The sequence below is a fragment of the Carcharodon carcharias genome, chromosome 22 (genome assembly GCF_017639515.1).
Source record: "Carcharodon carcharias isolate sCarCar2 chromosome 22, sCarCar2.pri, whole genome shotgun sequence".
In the NCBI taxonomy this organism is placed as follows: domain Eukaryota; kingdom Metazoa; phylum Chordata; class Chondrichthyes; order Lamniformes; family Lamnidae; genus Carcharodon; species Carcharodon carcharias.
This window is the reverse complement of record NC_054488.1, coordinates 58,881,491-58,904,178: the sequence shown is the minus strand read 5'-3', so window position 1 is coordinate 58,904,178 and position 22,688 is coordinate 58,881,491. Positions and strand designations below refer to the sequence as shown.

Here is a 22,688-nt window from a genome sequence, read left to right as displayed (position 1 = left end):
GTACATTTTGGTAGGAAGAATGGGAGACACAATAGAAACAAATGGCAATTAAAAAAATTTAAAGGAACAGAACACCTTGGGGTGTGGGCACATATCTTTGAAGGTGGCAGCATAAGTTGTGAAGGCTATTAAAAAGGGCAAGAGAGGCCCTTGGCTTTATAATTAGTGATAGAGTACACCAGCAAGAAAGTTATGCTAAACCTTTATAAAATACTGATTAGGTCTCAACTGAAATACTGTAACTAACACTTTATGAAGGATGTCAAGGCCTTTAAGTGTATAGTGGAGATTTGCTAGAATGGTACCAGGGATGAAACTACTGTTGTTCTCCTCACAGCAGAAGGGTTCAGGAGAGATTTGATAGAGTTGTACAAAATTATGAATGGTTTTGAAAGAGTAAATAAGGAATGACTCTTTCCATTACAGAACGGTCAGTAACTAGAGGACACGTTTTAAAAATTCATTCACAGGATGCAAGCTTCGCTGGCTGGGCCAGCATTTATTGCCCATCCCTAGTTGCCCTTGAGAAGGTGGTGGTGAGTTGCCTTCTTGAAATGCTGCAGTTCATGTGGTGTAGGTAGGAAGTGCGGTTAGGAAGGGAGTTCCAGGATTTTGACGCAGCCACAGTGAAGGAACTGTGATTTATTTCCAAGTCAAGATGGCGAATGACTTGGAGGGGGGTGTGGTGCCAATCAAGCCGGCTGCCTTGTCCTGGATAGTGTCAAGCTTGAGTGTTGTGGGAGCTGCATTCATCCAGGCAAGAGGGGAGTATTCCATCAAAGTCCTGACTTGTGCCTTGTAGATGGTGGACAGGCATTGGGGAGTCAGGTGATGAGTTACTCATTGCAGGATTCTTAGTCTCTGACCTGCTCTGTAGCCACATATTATATGGCTATAAAAACAAAAAAACTGCGGATGCTGGAAATCCAAAACTTCTGTCGAAGGGTCATGAGGACTCGAAACGTCAACTCTTTTCTTCTCCGCCGATGCTGCCAGACCTGCTGAGTTTTTCCAGGTAATTCTGTTTTTGTATTATATGGCTAGTCCAGTTCAGTTTCTGGTCAATGGGAACCCCCGGGACATTGATAGTGGGGGCTTCAGTTATGGTAATGCCATTGAACATCAAGGGTTGGTTCTCTCTTGTTGGAAATGGTCATTGCCCAACACTTGTATGGCACGAATGTTACTTGCCACTTTTCAGCCCAAGCCTGGAGATTGTCCAGGTCTTGTTGCATTTGGCCACAGACTGCTTCAGTATCTGAAGAGTCGTGAAAAGTGAAGGTTTTCATCATGCAATCATCAGCAAAGATCCCAAGTTCTGACCTTATGACGGAAGGAAGGTCATTGATGAAGCAGCTGAAGGTAGTTGGGCCAAGGACACTACCCTGAGGAACTCATGCAGTGATGTCCTGGAGCTGAGATGACTGACCTCCAACAACCACAACCATCTTCCTTTGTGCTAGGTATGATTCCAAGGTATGACTTAGGATAATCAGCAAAACCAAAGGTGACACAAGGAAACATTTTTTTTTAAGGCAGTACGTTATGATGACTTGGAATGTAATGCCAGCTAGATTAATGGAAACAAGTACAATAATCATTTTCAAAACGGAATTGGATAAATATTTGAAGTGGAAAAATTTGCAGGGCTTTAGGGAAAGATGTGAGTGGAATTAATTGGCTAGCTCTTCCAAAGAGCCAGCAGAGACACAATAAGTGGAATGACCACCCTCTGTGCTGTCTCATTCTATGAAGTTTGATCTCATCAAAATTTGCATTTCCATCCAGAACACATTCATTTTCCTCTCCCTGGGAAACAAGTTTTAACTCAATGCAGGGATATGCAATATTTACACTCAAATTGGCCATAACATATTCATAAAACAGATCTTCATAATATAATCCTTACAGTTCAAAGGAGAGGGTAATACAACTCCATACTGAAAAGTTTCCAATTTCTGTCTTGCTTTTATATATAACCACTCCATTGTATCAATCGTGGAAGTTTGCAACCGATATGCAGTTGGACAGATGGTACCTGGATGCTACATAAATCCCTTGAGCTGTTAGTCATCAGGGTCATCTGTAGGTCATGGGAAACTTCTCATGTGCTGCAGATGCAGATGGTGGACTCCTTTTTGTCCATTGTCTCAATCACACGTGAAAACAGTCTCCTGTCCAAACAAATTTGGTGATCCCTAATCATAGTGGTTTTTGGAACAGTTCAGGGTATACTTATTGCCCTTGCCACTTAGGTTCAAATAACTTGCACAACCCCCTTGGGGTGAGAACAGGGCAGTAAAAGAGAGGAACACTTGAGGAACTGAACTGCTAAGTAGGCAGGTACAATTTTTAAGTATAACACACCAGAGCTGCTACTTAAATGCCAGAATCACTGAAGTTGCTCAGAATGTTCCTACGTCCTCTGTCCCAATCTGCTATGCATTAAGTGTTCGTGTACTGGTCTCAAATCTAACAATCAAAATATAATTGGAAGATTTAATGTTAATTTTATGAATTTATACGAGTCTGCAATGGATAACTGCAAGTTCTTGAACTTTGCAACCATGCAGCACCTTTTAGCCTATTTCGATCCCTTCCCCGCACCCCATCCCCACTAGGGCTATCTGTATCTTGCTCGTCCTGCTTTCTATCCTTAAAGTCACCATTCGCACTTATCTCAGCTAATATCACCACCGTCAATACCTCTTTGTCCTTTTGTCTATGACATCTTTTGGCAATCTCCACCTATCACTGGTCCTCTATCCAGCTCTACCTGTCCCACCCAGGCCTTAAACCAGCTTATATTTCATCTCTTTCCTGTTTTTCCTTAGTTCTGATGAAGTCATTCAGACTCGAAACATTAACTGTATTCCTCTCCGCAGATGCTGTCAGACCTGCTGAGTTTTCCCAGGTATTTTTGTTGTTGTTCAGGCCATTGTTTCCTGGTTAAGATTTTTAGTACAAGGTCAACCCTTTGACAGGTAATATTACTTCCTTCAACAATTTGGAGAATTTCCCCCACATCATAATTTTCCTTGAAATTGTAACTTACTGGTGTGATTGCCCTTCAAAATAATAAGGTCTCTTGGACAATATCTAGGTTTAATTTTTAATTTTAGAACACCTGATTTAGCCACTCGGAGGCTATACTCTACCATATTAAATGTAATGCATTTCTTAGCCTTCCTCTATCTACATCTAGCAAACAGCGACCACCACACTAGCATTTGCTGTTTCAATGAGTTGATGCCAGGAAGTTTGGCCGGTTTCCACATCAAAATGGATTGGTCTATTGATGGGACGCTGATCATACTGCTAATCTTAATTGCTGGTCAGTGAATTAACTTGTCTTTCTAGAGTGGCCAGATTCTGATGCTACAGATTTGTGTTTCTGACTTGGGCAGGGTTGCATTTCTAACACCACCCAGTTACTTCAGTGCATTTTATATCCTTTCCCATAAAATGAGCCACCAGGCTTACACCAGCAAAATGAACATATGAAATATATTAATGTGCTTAACTTTATGCGAAGACTAAACATCAAAAAAAATCAGTTTTAGCTCCAACTATGAGGTGACACAAACCACTCCCAAAGAGATTCAACAGTTTGAATATATGTAATGAATAATTCCTACTTTCATTTGATTCCAATAAGGCTATTTTCTGGTTGCTCCTTTGCAAGCGAAAGGATTACCTGATCAGATGCAATTCTTAATCAAAGAATCTTAAAGCAAGAACGGGCCTATCATGCTAGCTCTTTGAAAAAAATCTAATTTAGTCCCCAAAGCTTTTCCCCAAATGCTGCAAATTAGTTCTCAAGTACATGTCCAAATGTCTTTTGAAAATTTCTGTGGAATGATAGTGCATTCCAAGTCATAACACTGTATGGGTTTGGGGGGTGGGGCGGGAACATTTACATTCTAGTTCTTTTGCAATTTTAAATCTTGTTGCCAACCGCTTAAAAGAAAAGGTTGCTCCTTACTTGTCCTACCAAAAGTCCTGAATTTTATATATCTCTGAGTTCTCTCCTTAATTTTCTCTGCTCGAAGGAAAACAATCCCAATGTCTCTAAACTCTCCACATAACTGATGTCCTTGGTCCCTGGTATCATCCTGATAAACATCCTCTGTACCCATTCCAGGGCCTTGACCTCATATCCAGTGTGGTGTCCAGAACTGTACACATTACAAGGGGTCTAACCAGCTATTTGTAAAGGTTTGGCATGAATTCCTTGTTTCAGTATTCAACGCACCCATTTACAAAACCAAGTTTCCCATATCCTTTCTTAATTGTCTTCGCAACTTGTCCTACCTTCAAGGATTTATGAATATGCACTCCCAGGTCCTTCTACTTATCTTCTGCACTCATGTACCATTTAGATTATACTACCTGTCCTTATTGTTTCTCAAGTACATCACTTCACATTTATCCAGTAAATTGCATCTGCAATGTGTCTGCTCATTTCACCAGTATCTCGACATCCTCCTGAAGTCTGCTACTACCCTGTTTACTATTTGGGAGGCTGCCAAATTTTGGAGCATCCAAGAACTTCAGAACCTATACCCAAATACAGGTTATTTATATACAACAAATGCAAACAATAGTTCTAATACCTAACAGATTGGCATCACTCAAAATCAACAAGTCATCTGGTCCACCCTAGCTCCCCGCAGCAACCTAGGATGCAGTACATTCTGTCTAGACCAGGTGGCTTGTTAATTTTAAGTAATGTCAACCTATTTGGCACTTCCTTTCAATCCTATTTTAATCTTATCCAGTATCTTTATTTCCCCTTTCCTTTACAGCAACATTAACTTCATCCTGAAACATTAACTTGGTTTGTCTCTTCACAGATGCTGCCAGACCTGCAGAGTACTTCCAGCAAAGATCTGGCAAATGGAGTATAGTATGATGACAAAAAGATAAGTAGGAAAGTAAGTTGTGAAGAGGACATAAGGAGGCAACAAACAGATATAGATAGGTTAAGTGAGTGGACAAAGATCTGTCAAATGGAGTGTAATGCAGGAAAATGTGAAATTGTCCATTTTGGCAGGAAGAATAAAAGAGCACATTATCAAAATGGTGAGAGATTGCAGAGCTCTGGGGTGCAGAGAGATCTGGATGTCCTAGTGAATCACAAAAGGCTAGTATGCAAGTACAGCAAGTAATTAGGAAAGCTAACAGAATGTTATCATTTATTGCAAGAGAATTGAATCCTAGAGAGGTTATGCTTCAAATTTACAGTGCACAAGTGAGGCCACATCTGGAGTAATGTGTACAGTATTGGTCACCTTTTTAGGGAAGGATGTAAATGCATGGGAGGCAGTTCAGAGAAGGTTTACCAGACGAATAACTGGGATGGGCAGGTTGTCCTAAGAGGAAAGGCTGGACAGACTAGGCTTGTATTCGCTGGAGTTTAGAAGAGTAAGAGGCAACTTGATTGAAACATATGATCCTGAGGGGACTTGACAGGGTGGATATGGAGAGGATGTTTTCTCTTGTTGGGGTCACTGTTTAAAAACAAGAGGTCGCCCATTTAAAACAGAGATGAAGCGAATTATTTTTCTCTTGAGGGTCATGAGTCCTTGGAATTCTCTTCCTGAAAAAACTGTGGAAGCAGAGCATTTGAATATTTTTAAGACAGAGGTGGATAGATTCTTGGTAAGCAACAGGGTGATAGGTTATTGGGGGCAGGTGGGATGCAGATTTGAGGTTACTATCAGATCAGCCATAATCTTATTAAATGGCAGAGCAGGCTCGAGGGGTCGAATAGTCTACTCCTGCTCCTTGTTTGTATGTTCATATTTTGTGTTTTTATTAACTTCTTTTGTCAAGACGGATACAAAGTACTTAAGTCAGTACATCAATCACATCCTTTGTAGCCAAAGTTCCTCCATCCTGTAGGCCTACCATTGTTCATTAACTGTTTTACTGACCAGTCTTTGTCCCAGTTCACCTGGCCTAGATCACTTCCCAAATCATTGAAATTTGCACTCTTCCAGTCGGATATCTTCACCATTTTTTTTTGTCTTTTTCCATTATGACATTAATGATCACTATTATACAGATGTTCACCCAATGCAACACACAACATGCTTTACTTCATTCCACAGAACTAGGTCCAACAATGTTCTTCCTTGTTAGGTTTGAAACACACATTATGGAAGTTCTCCCGTACACATTTTAGGAATTCTTCACTCCTTTTGACCTTTACTCTGTATTCCCACCCACACACCACCACCCAGTCCTGATTATGGTAATTGAAATCCCGTACAATTACCGGTCTATTATTTTTACAGTTCTCTGAAAAATGCTTACAGATTTGTTCCTCTATTGCCCTTGTTACTTGGGACTTATCGTAAATAGCCAGAAATGTAACAGCTCTTTTTTTTGTTCAAAAGATGCCAGTAGAAAACTGGGTTTCCTAACTTTGCCATTAGCATTTTTGTTCCAGCATCAGTTAAGACGAACATAAACACTGGAGAACAGTTTTCAATTCTTGCCACAATGTTGCAAATGGAGTTATTTATATTGAATTTAACATACTAAGTTAACAAATGCACACACTGTCTTCCCTCGTTCCTGGCTTACAAACCCTACCTGCTTCTCCCTTTTCCCAGGGATGGAAAGAGTCTAGTGTCCAACAATTCAAAGCTCAAATTCCTCAGCATGGTTATATGAGGTATAATGCTGAGAATCTTTTGACGCTCATTAAATGATTAACAGGAATAAATAGTTATGGATAAAACTAAAACTGGAAATTTCCACTGGAAGAGAAGATAAAGAGGATCCAAAAGAGTTTTTTGTTCTTGGGATTTAGATGACAATGCAAAGGCAGTATATTTTGCCAGTACAAATGAAGGGAACTTTTTAAAGGGTAAATAGAGGTCGTTGTTTCCATTGATTAACAATAACCAGGCATGGATTCGGGACTATTACTAAAACAAATAAGCAAGTTAGAATAACTGCTTTCATGCAAAGGGTTACTAGAAAACAAATATTTTGCTACAAGTGACTATTGAATCAGAGACTATATAATTTAAATATTTCAAAAGCATATGCAAGGTTTCAATGAACAGGAAGAGAAATTAGATTCAACTGTTCCAATTGTAGAGCTAACAACACAAGGTAGCATGAAAGTCTACCTTGGTGCTAAAAATTCAATGATTTTATCGTCAACTGGCACTTGCAAGTTGCATGCTCCAAGTATCTTATTGCCATTCTGTTGTTAAGCAGAGAACTGAGCAAAGGTATGTATATCTGAGAGAGAAAACACAAGATTATGGCAGGATTCCACTTCTACATTTCCATGACAAGCTGATAACCATTGAAACTTGTTCTCCAGCATTTCCAATGTATCTTTCTAATAATCTGCTCAGCATAAGCCTCTACTTTGCACCTACAAAACAATACTAATAAGGGCTAAAATGTAAGTTATACATCAAGTTGCATCCTTTAAACAAACAACCAAACAAAGCAGCCCCAATTGTATGATCTATAAAATGTATTGAATACAAATGTAAAAGAATTGAAGTACAAAAGTTGCAGTTTTGAAATGGTACTTTTACTCAGTGTAATTCCAACCAAAACGTACAAACAGCACAAAATACTACGCAATTTTCTGAGAGGTATAATCAACATTCAGCTACTGTCACAAGAAAGATCCTATTTGAGAGTTTTTCCACAGACCGCAAATCTAGGTAGACCAGGAAACAGGCATTGCAAAAATTGAAGCCACCTCCACTTTCCACTGTAGGGAAAAATACTCTTCTATGAATAAAAAAATGACAACAAGCAAAAAAAAAACATACGTGGGTGAAGCAATGATCCTTAACATTCAAAAATTGAACTTTTCAACCAGAACTCAATGATTGAGGTTTAGTGCCTCATAACTGTTCTGCCTGAAGACTAAAATTTCAACGCAACCTGTGTTGGTGTTAGCTCTGCAACTGGAACTGTTTAATCTAACTTCTGCTCCTCTTCCTTGAATCTTTGTATATACATTTGAAATACTTAAATAAAATCTTAAATGTGCCACTTTCTTCAAATAAAGTTCATTCCATATGCACTACTTTTGTTCCCAGCTTGCAACAACACACAAGGATAAACAAGTAAACAATCATATATCAAATAAAAAGGCTGCATTTTTCAGATAATTAAAACTAGATTTACTAGTATTTTTGGTTCTATTGTTGGCATAACTGCCCTCTTAGAGCTACCTGCAGTTATAGTTGAAGAATTACTAACACGTTTCTATTACATTCCAAAAGATCGTCACAGCATTTACCAGCATAGGTAGAAATCTAACAGAAAACATTTGAATTAGCTGATGTCTAAACAATTTCACTCGTTTGTGATGAGAGGAGTATGTTACAAGATTAAGTTACCCTCTATGAATGGGCCAGTAGCAAATTTTAGTCATTTCCTTCTCTGTAATCTGATTTCATGCTAAATTCTCAGTTTGGCCAAGTCCTTTAGCAAGGTTTTAATTTTCTTCTCTCCTCCTCAGGCCTGATCCCTTTAAATTTAAATACATTTTATTTACTGTAGTTTAAATTGTTCTATTAACTTCTGTTCTATACCCATTTTGATCCCTGAGAGACCTCTTACTTCAAGACTATCACTTACAAGGGTCCAAATTGCAAGCTTTAACGCTGCAGCATTTATATTAATTGCTGAATTGATTTAGCTAATTCAGATAAGATTTATCAAGCAAAATGCCCATGGTAATGTGGGGAAGGAAACATCACCATTTAAGAAAAACACCAGGAGGGAAAAGTGCTCTCTCTAACGGAGGAGTTACCTCAAGTGCACTTACACCATCTTTTAAAATTAATATGCAGCAAACTTACTTCCCAACATTGCAACCAAGGAACATGCTGGCAATAAATGGTGGCCTTTCCAATGACACCCACATTCCATGAACAAATATATTTTAAAAATCTGTAAAGAAAGAAAACATTGAAAACCAGAAATTTCAGTATTGAATTGTAAAAAAAAAGAGCAGGTCCCACATTTCAGGCCTTGCCCCAAAGAATACTACAAATAAAGCCAGATCACTTCAATTTGAATAGATTTTATAATAAATGTGCAGTTTAAATGTGACATATGTAAAAAAAAAGTTCCATTCCTAGTAGAAATCTATAAATATACCAATGGATGGCTGACAACAAAAATCAATACAGATTTTTGTCTGTGTTGCAGGGAGCTAGAGAGAAAAATAAAAAATAAGGGAAAGCATCATAACACCAAGTGTGGCCAAGCATGGTAAAAAATGAATTATATACACTACACTGGCAAGTTCACGATTTCAATTATATCACTTTTGGAAAATGTTGAAGATAAACAAGCTTAAATTGGATGAAAACCTTCATAAAAAAACTTTAAAAATTAAAATGGTTATACAAGTGGAGTTTGTGGCATCAGACATAATTTATATACATCACTCCAGCATTCTTAGTATTTAGACATACCATGTTATTATTTTCTTCTTGTCTGCATTATTAAAGGCAATGCCCATGAATTTTAGTTTACAAAACAGACAATTGACTAGTGATTTCTGGGAGCAAGGCTGGTTTCCTATCTCAAAGACACTTTTAAGCTTTTAAAATAGTTTGCTTTATGCAACATTTATACAATTATATTTTCCACAAATTTCAGGCTTATCCTTATCTTGAACATGATCATTGGATTCCAGTCATCCAAATTAAAGTGCATAAGAACATAACAAGAAATGAAAGAGGTAGCCATTCAGCCCCTCGAGCTTATTCTGCCATTCAATAAGATCATGGCTGTTCAGGTTGTGGCCTCTCCTCCACATTCCTGCCTGCCTCTCCATTACCCTCCACTCGCACTTGGCGTAGTCTACTTGGACTTCAGCAAGACTTTTGATAAGGTCCCGCATGGGAGACGGATAACGAAGGTAAGAGCCCATGGAATCCAAGACAATTTGGCTGATTGGATCCAGAATTGGCTGAGTGGCAGGAAGCAGAGGGTGACGGTCAAGGGGTGTTTTTGTGACTGGGTGCCTGTATCCAGTGGGATTCCACAGGGATCGGTGTTGGGTCCCTTGCTGTTTGTGGTATATATAAATAATTTAGATTTGAATGTAGGAGTGTTGATCAGTAAGTTCGCGGATGACACGAAAATTGGTGGGGTGGTAAACAGTGGGGAGGATAGCCTTAGATTACAGGAGGATATAGATGGGCTGGTCAGATGGGCTAATCAGTGGCAAATGGAATTTAATCCAGATAAGTGTGAGGTGATGCACTTGGGCAGAACAAACGAGGCATGGGAATACACGATGAATGGTAGGACCCTGGGAAGTACAGAGGATCAGAGGGACCTTGGTGTGCATGTCCACCGGTCCCTTAAGGTAGCGGGACAGGTAGATAAAGGTGGTTAAGAAGGCATATGGGATACTTGCCTTTATTAGCCAAGGCATAGAATATAAGAGCAGGGAAGTTATGCTGGAACTGTATAAAACGCTGGTTAGGCCACAGCTAGACTATTGTGTGCAGTTCTGGAATCCACATTATTAGAAGGATGTGATTGCACTAGAGTGCAGAGAAGATTTACCAGGATGTTGTCTGGGTTGGAGAGTTTTAGTTATGAGGAGAGATTGGATAGACTGGGGTTATCTTTCCTGGAGCAGAGGAGATTGAGGGGGGTCATGACTGAGCTGTATAAAATTATGAGGGGCATAGATCGGGTAGACAGGAAGGAACTTTTCCCCTTGGTGGAGGGATCAATAACCAGGGGGTATAGATTTAAGGTCAGGAGCAGGAGGTTTAGAGGGGATGTGAGAAAGAATTTTTTCACCTAGAGGGTGGTGGGAATCTGGAACTTGCTGCCTGAAAGGATGGTAGAGGCAGATACCTTCATAACGTTTAAGTAGTATTTGGATGTGCACTTGCAAGGCCATGGCATACAAGGCTATGGGCCTTGTGCTGGAAAATGGGATCAGAATAGCTAGGTACTTGTTTGACTGGTGCAGACTCGATGGGCCAAAGGGCCTTTTTCTGTGCTGTAGACCTCTATGACTACAACTCTCAAAGATCAAAACCTGTCTAACTCAGCCTTGAATATATTCAATGGACCCAACCTGCACTGCTTTTTGGGATCAAGAATTCCAAAGGTTAAATGTCCTACAAAGATACTGTTCCTCATCTCAGTCTTAAAGGGGAGACTCCTTATTCTGAAATTGTGCTCCTAGTTTTAGATACATAAAGACCATTGATAGTCCATTCAGAACAACATGTGGGATCTGCAAGCCCATCTCATATACGTCATTACATTTACTTTTTCTTCTGCTATTGACCACGAATGTTATGAAAGTACAATGTAAAGAATCACAACACAGCAGTCTTCCATTTAGTGCTTCTGCAACATTGTGGTAATTTCTAAAATCTCTATTCTGTCCATTTCATTTCTAGCTATCTTGCCCTCATTGTCTCAATGAACTTTTCAGCTTCATCTCAAGTCTTTTACCTTCTAAATCCCCTCAATTTTTTACTTTAACTCAACTTAATTCAAGAATTATTCACAAATTTTCTTAATCTGATACTTTCACTCATCTGTATATATCTATATATGCCAAATGAAATTTGCTAACAAGTAGGGTTTCTATTTCACTCATCCTTTCATTAGTTCTTATATTACATTTGGTAACATCATGTCTATTCTACTGTTTAAATAAAAAAATCAACCCATTAGATTCAATCTCTTTAGCCTGAAGCAACCCAAGTAAACTCTATATATGCTTGGAACTTCTGTGAATCCATGTTAGAACTGCTAATTATTTTAAAAATGTCAACTGCTATTTTTCTGTTCCTTGCAAATCTTCTGCAAATCTTCTTTCTACACCTCTTCAATCCTGAAGGAATAGGTGCTAGCTGTTCCAAAAGAAATTTTGGCTCATGTTTGTCCTCTAACTGTAATCTTGATCTCAGCAAAGATATTTTCTGCATTGATTCATTCTGATCAACCATGATGACCAACATCAAGCCAATCAGAATCCCTGCTCTCTGCACTACATTTGGACCTCTGGTCTAAAAGCATTCTTGCCATGGTCCTCAAGATGTACACAGCCAAATTATCACTGTCGTTTGTCATTTCTTCAGTTTTTCTTACTCACAAATTACTTTTACCTCCTTGGAAATTTGCTTAGATTCATCTAATCAGTTGCTTAGTGGTACAGAACTAGAATACTGCTGAAGAGGCGTGTTGCCGATGCTTTTCACCTTGCACTCATCAGGACAAACACAAGAATGCCAAATTTCAACCAGTCGTAACAATTTATACTACAGGAGAAAAGGGTGCTGATTGGTTGGCAAGTTCAACTTGGATTGGCTGAGGCATTGCCATTTACGCTTGCTAGAAGTGACATACATTCATACGCAAGGGCACATTCTCTGCAAACAAAATAATATGTTCAAAGCTTGCACCTTCTTAATTATGTGGGAGCTTGGTTTCCCTATTGCCTTCTCCATGGCAACACCTCAGCCAATACGGGTCAACTTGGCAACTAATTAGCACTCTTTCCTCCTGTAGCATAAATTGCTGTGATTGTTTGAAGTTAGGCATTCTTGCATTTCTCCTGACGAGGGCAAGACAAGCAGCTTCGGAACATGTCTCTCTTTTTAGCAATATTCACCTAATCCTAAAAAATGCAATCTTTTTTAATTTTAGCCTACAGCCTTACATCAGTACTTTCTAAGCTTATGGGAGTTGCTATTAATTTTCAAATTATCTTGAAAGCTCTGGTCTAATCCATGATCAATATGCAATTTAGTATGGCCCTTTGATCACCAACAATCTTGCAGTCCACAGAATCCCTTTCTGGATCTCTGCTCTTGCATTCCTCGGTTAATTATTGGTTTTTGGCTCAGTTGCTTTGATTCTTATTCCATTAACTCCGGGTTCTCCGGGGCTCTTCTCTGACCTCGTTGGGTATGTCAATGCTCTCCTTTACAAATCATCTAAGCCTCCCCACTACTGTAAAGACCATTTTTCAATCACAAACTTCCTTCAGCATCAATGTAATGGCTGATTCATGTATAAATCTCCTGTAAATCTCTCAATGAGCAATGAAACACTTTTTAAAATTCTTCATGGGAAAATTTCTTCAGTGGCTGCAATATGCATTGTTTATAGAATGCACTGTAGCAACTTAAGTAGCATCGCCCAAATCTGAGATCTCTAACATCTAGAACAGCGCTTCCCAAACCTTTCCAAGCATGATCCCATTTTAATGCCTCAGACTTCATGTAACCGCAGAGTGAAAATTTTGGGGGGGTACAAGTTTTGTTCAGCAGGGGGAGGGGGCAGAAGTTGAGGCTCATGAAAAGGCAGAGGTTTCCAAAAGAAACATGAAAACCCACCTATTCACAGGCATTTTTTTTTTAAAACAGCAGCAATTAGACTGGGGAGAGCAGCCCTTTAGACAAACAAAATGCAAGCATTTAAAGAGGCCTTAATGCTATCAGAAATTATTGAGTCTCAGGGCAGATATTGCTACCCCAGAGTTCATGACCCCAAAATCTCATCTTGTGAGCCCCACCTCATAACCCCACAGGTCACAACCCACAGCTTGGGAAGCCCTGACCTAGAAGGAGAAGAGCAGCAGGAACACCATCACCTTCAAGTCACAAGCTATCCCAACTTGGACATATATTGCCGATTCCTCATTGTCACGTGGCAAAATACTGAGTTCCCTATATGACAGCATTATACAAGCAACTTCAATACACTGACTGCAGCAGTTCAAGAATTGGGCCCAACATCACCTTGGAGAGCAATTAGGGATAAGGAATAAATGTCGGCAACACCCATGTTGCAAGAATTAATTTAAAAAAGGATTGTCTTTGGAGAGGCAATGAATTTTAACAATGTCTAAGAAATCAACAAAAGCCTTTTGGTCGTAAATCGCTGAAGGATAGTGAAAAAGCAAACTGAGAGAACTTTACTCTTACTATACTTTAGAATCTATTTCAGCACAGAATTGTTAGTGAAGGCTTTTGCAGTAAAAAAAATTACAAATCAACCATTAAGCATACAACTGTCAACAGCAAAGGACTTTTGTTGTACTTTAAGATCAAGAACATCTTTTGTGCAATTAATTCCTGAAATGCATCAAATTGATACGGATACTAAATGCCAAACAGAAAATGCAAGAGGGTGTAGGAGCTAAACTAAGTGGGTTATTGTTTACCTGGAATACAGATCAGATGAAAGTCCCCCCAAATTTTTACTCTGCGGTTACATGAAGTTTAAGGCATTAAAATGGGATCATACTTGGAAAAGTTTGGGAAGCGCTGTTCTGATGAAGGGTCATACGGACTCGAAACGTCAACTGTATTCCTCTCCACTGATGCTGTCAGACCTGCTGAGTTTTTCCAGGTATTTTTGTTTTTGTTCTAGATGAAAGTCCTTGTTGCTGCAAGAGTTACACACGAAATGTGCATTGCCAGTCTCAACCTGTTGGACATGAATCCACAGTAAAACTGTTCATAACATTCCAGAAAACTGTAATAAATCAGCAATTTTAGAAACCATAAGAATGGCCGATGTGGGAAATAGGAAGTTGGCTGTCCAGCAGTACACTGAACTTTATTGAAGAAACCCTCAAATGTGCGAACATGCAATTATAATGAGATGGCAGAGCACTTAAGATGTAAATTTTCAGCTTTTTAAAAATTATTCACTTGCAGGATGTGGGCAAGGCCAGCATTCATTGCCCAAGCCCAAATTGCCCTCGAGGGGGTGGCGGTGAGCTATCTTCTTGAAACACTGCAAACTGCGAGGTGCGGGTACTCAGTGCTGGCAGGCAAGGAACTCCAGGATTTTTACCTAGCAATGAAGGAGGGACAATATATTTCAAAGTCAGGATGGCATGAGACTTGGAGAGGACCTTGCAGGCTTGGGATTCCTGTGTGCCTTTTTTCTTCTAGATGGAAGAGGTTGCAGGCTTGGGAGGTGCTGTTAAGTTGCTGCAGTGCATTTTGTAGATGGTACACACTGTACCTAAAGTGCAACAGTGGAAAAGTGAATAAATGTTTATGGTGGTAGATGGGGTGACACTCAACTGCTTTGTCCTGATGTTCGAGCTTCCTGATTTTTGAAGCTGCTCTCATCCAGACAAGTGAAAGAATATTCCACAACACTCCTTACAAGTACCTCATATATGAGGGTGACCCTCCCCCACCTCCCCAGAATGATTATGGTGCAAGATTAGATGATGGAAATGCCATGGAATGCCGTCAGGAAATGGTTAGACATTCTTGAAGCCGATCATTGCCTGGAACTTATGTGCCACAATTGTTACTTGCCACTCAGCAGCCCAAGTCTTGCTGCATGCAAGTAAGCATTGTTTCATTATCTGAAGAGTTGCAAATGGATCTGAAGGCTGTATAATCAGCAATCATCACTTCTGACCTTTTGATAGAGAGGTCTTTGATAGAAAAAAAGTCTTCAGCCAATTTGATTCACTCCACATGGAAGAGTAAGGGCTATACTGAGTCATGAGATTACAGATTGCAGTGGAATAAAACATTCTATGGCACAATTTGAAATGCAGGGAGTTTTCCTGATGGCCTGGCCAACATTCATGCCTCAGCTAATATGAACAAAAACAGGTCATCTAGTCATTCACTCACTTCCTACTTTTTGGACTTTGCTGTGCTTATACCAGCTTTCACCTTTACCCATCTAACACAGGCACAACATGCCAAATGGCTTCCTTCTGCGCTGTTTAATTCCATGAACAATAGTGACCACTTGCTAAGTAATCTGTCAGTTGTAAAGCATTGGGATGACTTATCAACTGAGGAAACAAAATCTTCTTTCAAAAGAGAAACTGCATGTGTCAATTTGACAGATGGAACATTTTAGTAAAGATTAAAAAACATCAATAAGCTTGAATTATCTAAAACTGAAAGCCATGCATTTACAATAATACTACTGCAGAATGTGCAGAACAGAAACAGGCTGTATTGTACTCACGCTGTCTTTAAAAATATTCAAGGTGCCTAAATTTTACACCACAATCAAGTTTGATAAATATTTTTACTAAATTTTACTGTTAAATGAAGGCTCATTTCCACACTACACCTTTGCTATAAATATGCTCTTGCTTCCAAATACTATGAGGAGGATCTGGAGTTAATTCAAAAGCAATAAATCGCAGAGTTTGGAAATCTGAAATAATAATAGAAAATGCTGGAAATACTCAGCAGGTCAAGCAGCATCTGAGAGTTAACATTTCAAGCTGATAACCTTTCATCAGAACAGTCTAATGAAAGGTTATTGACACAAAACATTAGCTCTGTCTCTCTCCACAGATGCTGCCTGACCTGTTGAGTATTTCCAGTATTTTCTGTTTATACCAGAGTTGATTGTATGAATTGTCAAATTGCTATGGGAATCTGTTTTCAGGCATTTATATTGATTTATTTTAACCTTAAATGTAAAAATCACACCAACTGTAATCAATTTACTTCAATGAGCTCGAGCTTTCTGATCAGTGTCAGGAAGCAACATATGAGCAGTAGCTACTCGTCATAGACCACTCTATGCACAGACAGCATCAGCCAAGCACTGCTATTAAAGGAAGTAAGTCACATCACTTACATGTATATGTATCTGGCCATGCTCAAAGACATTTCCAACAAAGTTGGAAAGATCAGTATAGAGTATATCTCTATAGAATATATAGAGCTCATGGAATTGAGGGAAATATACTGGCATGGACTGAGGATTGGTTAACTGACAGAAAACAGTAGGAATAAACAGATCATTCTCAGGTTGGAAAGCTGTGACTAGTGGGAAACCACATGGATCAGTACTTGGGGCCCCTGCTATTCACAATCTACATCGATGATTTGGATGTGAGGACCAAATGTAATATTTCCAAATTTGCTGATGTCACAAAATTTGGTGGAAATATGAGTTGTGAGAAGGATGCAAAGAGACTTCAATGAGATTTAGACAGGCTAAACGAGCGGACAAAGAACATGGCAGCAGATGGAATATAATGTGGAAAAATGTGAAGTTATCAGTTTTGGTAAGAAAAACAGAAATGCAGGGTATTTCTTAAATGGGGAAAGATTGGGAAATATTGATGTCCAAAGAAATTTGGGTGTTCTTGATTATAAGTCACTAAAAGCTAACATGCAGGTGCAATTAGGAAGACAAATGGTACGTTAGCCTTTATTGCAAAGGGATTTGAGTACAGGAGTAGGGAGGCTTTGCTGTAGCTGTATAGAACCTTGACAAGATCACACCTGGAGTAGTGTGTGTAGTTTTTGTCTTCTTACCTAAGGAAGGATACATTGGCTATAGAGGGAGTGCAATAGTTGTTTACCAGAGTAATCCAGGGATGCTGGGATTGCTCTATGAGGAAAGATCGAAGAGAATGGGCCTGTATTCACTAGCGTTTAGAAGAATGAGAGGAGATCTCATTGAAGTGTACAAAATTCTTCAACAAGGTAGATGAGGAAGGTTGCTTGCCCTGGTTAGCAGGTCTAGAGCCAGACAACAGTCTCAGAATAAGAGGCAGGCCATTTAGAACCATGAAGAGGAGGAATTTCTTCTGACAGAGGGTGGTGAATATTTGGAATTCTATACCCCAGAGGGCTGTGATTGAGTATGTTCAAAGCAGAGGTTGAAGGTTTTTAGATACCAATGACATCAATGGATACGAGGATAGCGCCGGAAGATGGTGTTGAGGCAGATGATCAGGTATGATCTAGTTAAATGGTGGAGCAGGTTTGAAGGGCCTAATTTTATTTATTTATTTATTCACAGGATGTAGACTTCGCTGGCTGGGCCAGCATTTATTGCCCATCCCTAATTGCCCTTGAGAAGATGGTGGTGAGCTGCCCTCTTGAACCTCTGCAGTCCATATGGTGTAGGTGCACCCACAGTGCTGTTAGGAAGGGAGCTCCAGGTTTTGACCCAGCCACAGTGAAGCAATGGCGATATATTTCCAAGTCAGGATGGTCAGTGACTTGGAGGGGAACTTCCAAGTGGTGATGTTCCCATCTATCTGCTGCCCTTGTCCTTCTAGATGGTAGTGGTCAAGGGTTTGGAAGTCACTGTCAAAGAAGCCTTGGTGAATTCCTGCAGTGCATCTTATAGATGGTACACACTGCTGCTACTGTGCGTTGGTGGTGGAGTGAGTAAATGTTTGTAGGTATGGTGCCAGTCAAGTGGGCTGATTTGTCCTGGATGGTGTCAATCTTCGAGTGCTGTGGGAGCTGTATTCATCCAGGCAAGTAGGAAGTATTCCATCACATTCCTGACTTGTGCCTTATAGATGGTGGACAGGCCTTGGGGAGTCAGGAGGTGAGTTACTCATCACAGGATTCCTAGCCTCTGACCTGCTCTTGTAGCCACAGTAATTATACAGCTAGTCCAGTTCAGTTTCTGGTCAATGGTAACCCCCAGGATGTTAATAGTGGGAGATTCAGTGATGGTAATGCCATTGAACATTAAGGGGTGATAGCTGGGTTCTCTCTTATTGGAGATGGTCAATGCTTGACACTTGCGTGATGCAAATGTTACTTGCCACTTGTCAGCCCAAGCCTGGGTATTGTCCAGGTCTTGCCGCATTTGGACATGGACTGCTTCAGTATCTGAGGAGTTGCGAATGGCGCTGAACCCCCCATTGTGCAATCATCAGTGAACATCCCAACTTCTGATCTTATGATGGAAAAAAGGTCATTGATGAGGCAGCTGAAGATGGCTGGGCTGAGGACACTACCCTGAAGAACTCTTGCAGTGATGTCCTAGAGCTGAAATGACTGACCTCCAACAATCACAACCATCTTCCTTTGTGCTAGGTATGACTCTAACCAGTGGAGAGATCCCCCCGCCCCATCCCGATTCCCACTGACTCCTGTTTTGCTTGGGATCCTTGATGCCACACTGTCAAATGCTGCCTTGATGTCAAGGGCAGTCACTCTCATCTCACCTCTGGAGTTCAGCTCATTTGCCCATGTTTGAACCAAGGCTGTAATCAGGAGCTGAGTGGCCCTGGCCTATTCCTGCATGTATGTCCCTATAAAAAAACCTCTCCATCAGTTGTGTCAGTTTCAAGCTTGTTTTTTTAAATTCATTCCTGATTGCCCTTGTTCAGGGTGCATCTGTAAGAGTGCTGTGGGTCTGGAGTCACATGTAGTCCAAACCAGGTAAGGACAGCAGATTTCCTTCCCCTAAAGGGCATTTAAAGTGAACCAGATGGGTTTTTACAACAACAGACAATGGTTTCATGGTCATCATCAGACTTTTGATTCAGGTTTTTATTGAATTCAAATTCCACCATCTGCCATGGTGGGATTCGAACTCAGATCATTACCCTGGGTCTCTGGATTACTAGTCCAACAACAATACCACTACACCAGTTTAAAACTTATATTTATATAAATTCCTTAATGTAATTCAATATCCCAAGGCTCTTCACAAAACTGTTTTGAAGCAAAATCAGACACCAAATCACATAAGACAATATTTAAGCAGATGGCCAAAAACATCACAGAATCACAGTGCAGAAAAGGCCCTTTGGCCCATCAAATCTCCAACAACATGTGAGAAACATGGTCAAAGAGGTAAGTTTTAAGGAGGGCCTTAAAGGAAGAAAAGTAGGTACAGTGTCAGAGAGGTTACAGGAGGGAATTCCAGAACTTAAGGCCTAAGCAACAGAAAAACAACATAAAACTGACCATATTCCTACCTCTCTTCAGTTCCAAAGAAGAGTCATTTTGGACTCGAAACATTAACACTGTTTCTCTCTCCGTAGACGCTGCCAGACCGGCTGAGTCTTCCCAGCACCTTCTGTTCTCTGTTTAGGTATATTTGCTACTGCTCCTTATATGCTCTTCCTCAACTCATTGAAACAGTTACTCCCCTAATTCGATAGTAATGATAGATGAGGGATATGCCAGGCCATGAGGTTACATGTTAACTGGAATACAATTTTACCGCTGCTAATGGCTTGATCTGTTCTAGGAACATATGAGGAGCAGGCCATTCAGCCCTTGGAGCTTGCTGTGCTATTCAATAAGATAAAGGCTGATCTGGTTGCAATCTCAACTCCACTTTGCCATGTGCCCCCCTTGACTCCCTTGTCTATCAAAATTCTGTCTAACTCAGCCTTGAATAAATTCAAAGACCCAGCCTCCATTGCTTTCTGGGGAAGAGGATCCACACACTAACGACCCTCAGAAAAAATTTCTTCTGTTCTCTGTCTTAAACAGTAGACCTCTTATTCTTAAACTGTGTTCCCTGGTTTTAGTCTCTCCCACAAGTGGAAACATCCTCCCGGTATCCACACTTTAAAACCCTTCAGGATCTTCAACTTATATATGCCATTCCCCTTGCAATAAATAACATCCCATTTGCCTTCATAATCACTTGCTGTACCTGTATACAAACTTTTTGTGATTCATTTACCAGGGCACCCAGGTCCCTCTGTACTGCAATCTCTCTCCATTTAAATAGTAGTTTTTCTATTCTTCCTGTCAAAGTTGACAAGTTCACATTTTCCCACATAATGCCCCCTCTGCCAAATTTTTGCCCACTCACGTGACCTATCTATATCCCTTTATAGGCTCTTCAGCTCGTGACAACTTGCTTCCCTACCTATCTTGATGTCATCAGCAAATTTAGCTACCATGCATTCGGTCCCTTCAGCCAAGTCATCGACATAGATTGTAAATAGTTGAGACCCCAGCACTGATCCCTGTGGCACTCCACTAGTTACAGCCTGCCAAACAGAAGATGGCCCATTTGCCCCTTCTACCTGCTTCCATTAGCTATCCATGCTAATGTTATCCCCTACACCACATAATCTTATCTTGTGTAGTAACGTGGTACCTTATCAAATGCCTTCTGAATCTATTCCATTTGGCATGATGATAGTGCCACACAATATAATGGGAAGTGTCTTCAGCCTGAAAATAGAACTTCATCTCCAGAAGAGATGTGCAATGGTCACTCCTACCAGGAGTTATTGCCTATACCTATACATCTGAATGGCTTGCTAGGCCATTTCAGAGCATAGTTAAGAGTTAAGGATTTGCATTGCTGTGAATCTGGAGTTACAAGTAGATCCAGACCAGGTAAGGATGACATGTTTACTTCCCAAAAGGACATTAGCGAACCAGACAGGCTTTCTGGTAGTTTCATGGCCACCATGGCTGATACTAAGCTTTTTATGTCATATTTATTCCATTAACTGAATTCAAATTCCCCAGGTGCCATTGTGGGACTTGGACTTGCATTTCCAGATTATTAGGCAGAGGCATAGTGGTATTGTCGCTGGGCTAGTAATGCTCTGGGGTCCTGGGTTCAAATCGCACCACAGCAGATAGTGGGATTTGAATTCAATAAAATTCTGGAATTAAAAATCTGATGATGATGACAATTGCTGACTGTCATAAGAACTCATCTGGTTCATTAATGTCCTTTAGGGAAGGAAATATGCTGTCCTTACCTGGTCTGGCCTACATGTGATTTCAGATCCACAGCAATGGGATTGACTCTTAAATGCCCTCTGAAAACAGGAATTAGGGATGGGCAATAAATGCTGGCCTAGCCCATATCCCATGAATAAATATAAAAAAGGCCTCTGGATTTCTTGTTCAATAATGTAACCACTATCTTCCAATTAAACCTCCCATTTAACTCGTTAATTTAAAAATTTGCACTTTCCCGTCAGCACCTTTTCTCAATATGGCATTGTACATCAAGAAATTAAAAGTTAAAAATTAAATAGATTACAAGACAGGAAAATTCTAATTTGAAAGTTGGCTGTCCAAGTATGAACTCTTTCTAAATTTAAACATGTTCAAATTATTTTTTGTGTAGGGCAAGTACACACTGATTTGCATACCAATATAGAAATAGCATCCATTCTCAACATTGTATTGCCAGTACAGTTACTACATAGCATCTCAACTCTATGTGGTTTAAAACGCTGTACATGCAATTTTATAATTAGTGTGTAGTTACATATAGGAAAATGAACCATATAAAAGTTACAGCACAGAGGCCATTCAGCCCATCATGTCTGCACCAACTGAAAAAAAAATTAGCTGTCCATCTAATCCCACCTTCCAGTACCTGGTCCATAGCCCTGCAAGTTACTGCACTTCAAGTGCAGATCAAGGTACCTTTTAAATGAGTTGAGGGTTTCTGCCTCAACCAGCAATCTGGGCAGCGAATTCCAGACACCTACCACCCTGAATGAAAAGGTTTTTCCTAATATCCCCTTTAATCCTTCTACCAATCACCTTAAATCTGTGCCCCCTAGTAATTGGCCTCTTTGCTAGCAAAAACGGGTCTTTCTACTCTATCCAGGCCCCTCAATTTTGTATGCCTCAATCAAGTAATCGCTCAGCCTCCTTTGTTCTAAGGAATACGAACCTAGCCTACCTAATCTTTCTTCATAGCTACAATTTTCCAGCCCTGGCAACATTCTTGCAAATCTTTTCTGCAGTCTCTTCAGAGCAATAATGCCCTTCCTGTCATGTAGTGAACAGAACTGTATGCAAAATTCCAGCTGTGGCCTAACCAGCATTTTTTCAGTTCCAGGATTACATTCTTGTTTTTGTATCCTATACCTCCTGCAATAAAGGAAAGCATTCCACATGCTTTCTTTGTTACCTTATCTACCTGCCCTGCCA

General features: G+C 40.0%; 1 protein-coding gene across 5 annotated transcripts in view; it reads right to left on the bottom strand.

Moving 5' to 3' along the window:
• tex2 (testis expressed 2) overlaps positions 1 to 22,688 on the bottom strand; it is a 124,086-nt gene that overhangs the window by 73,315 nt on the left and 28,083 nt on the right. Inside the window, exon 1 of one of the 5 annotated variants that reach the window (XM_041217009.1) lies at positions 8,856 to 8,936. The exons of 2 other annotated variants lie outside the window; for them this stretch is intronic. The gene's annotated coding sequence lies outside the window, so the exon portion shown is untranslated. Of the gene's footprint in view, positions 1 to 8,855; positions 8,937 to 22,688 lie in introns of those variants that run through there. 2 more of the 5 variants (XM_041217011.1, XM_041217010.1) reach the window with 2 other exon arrangements.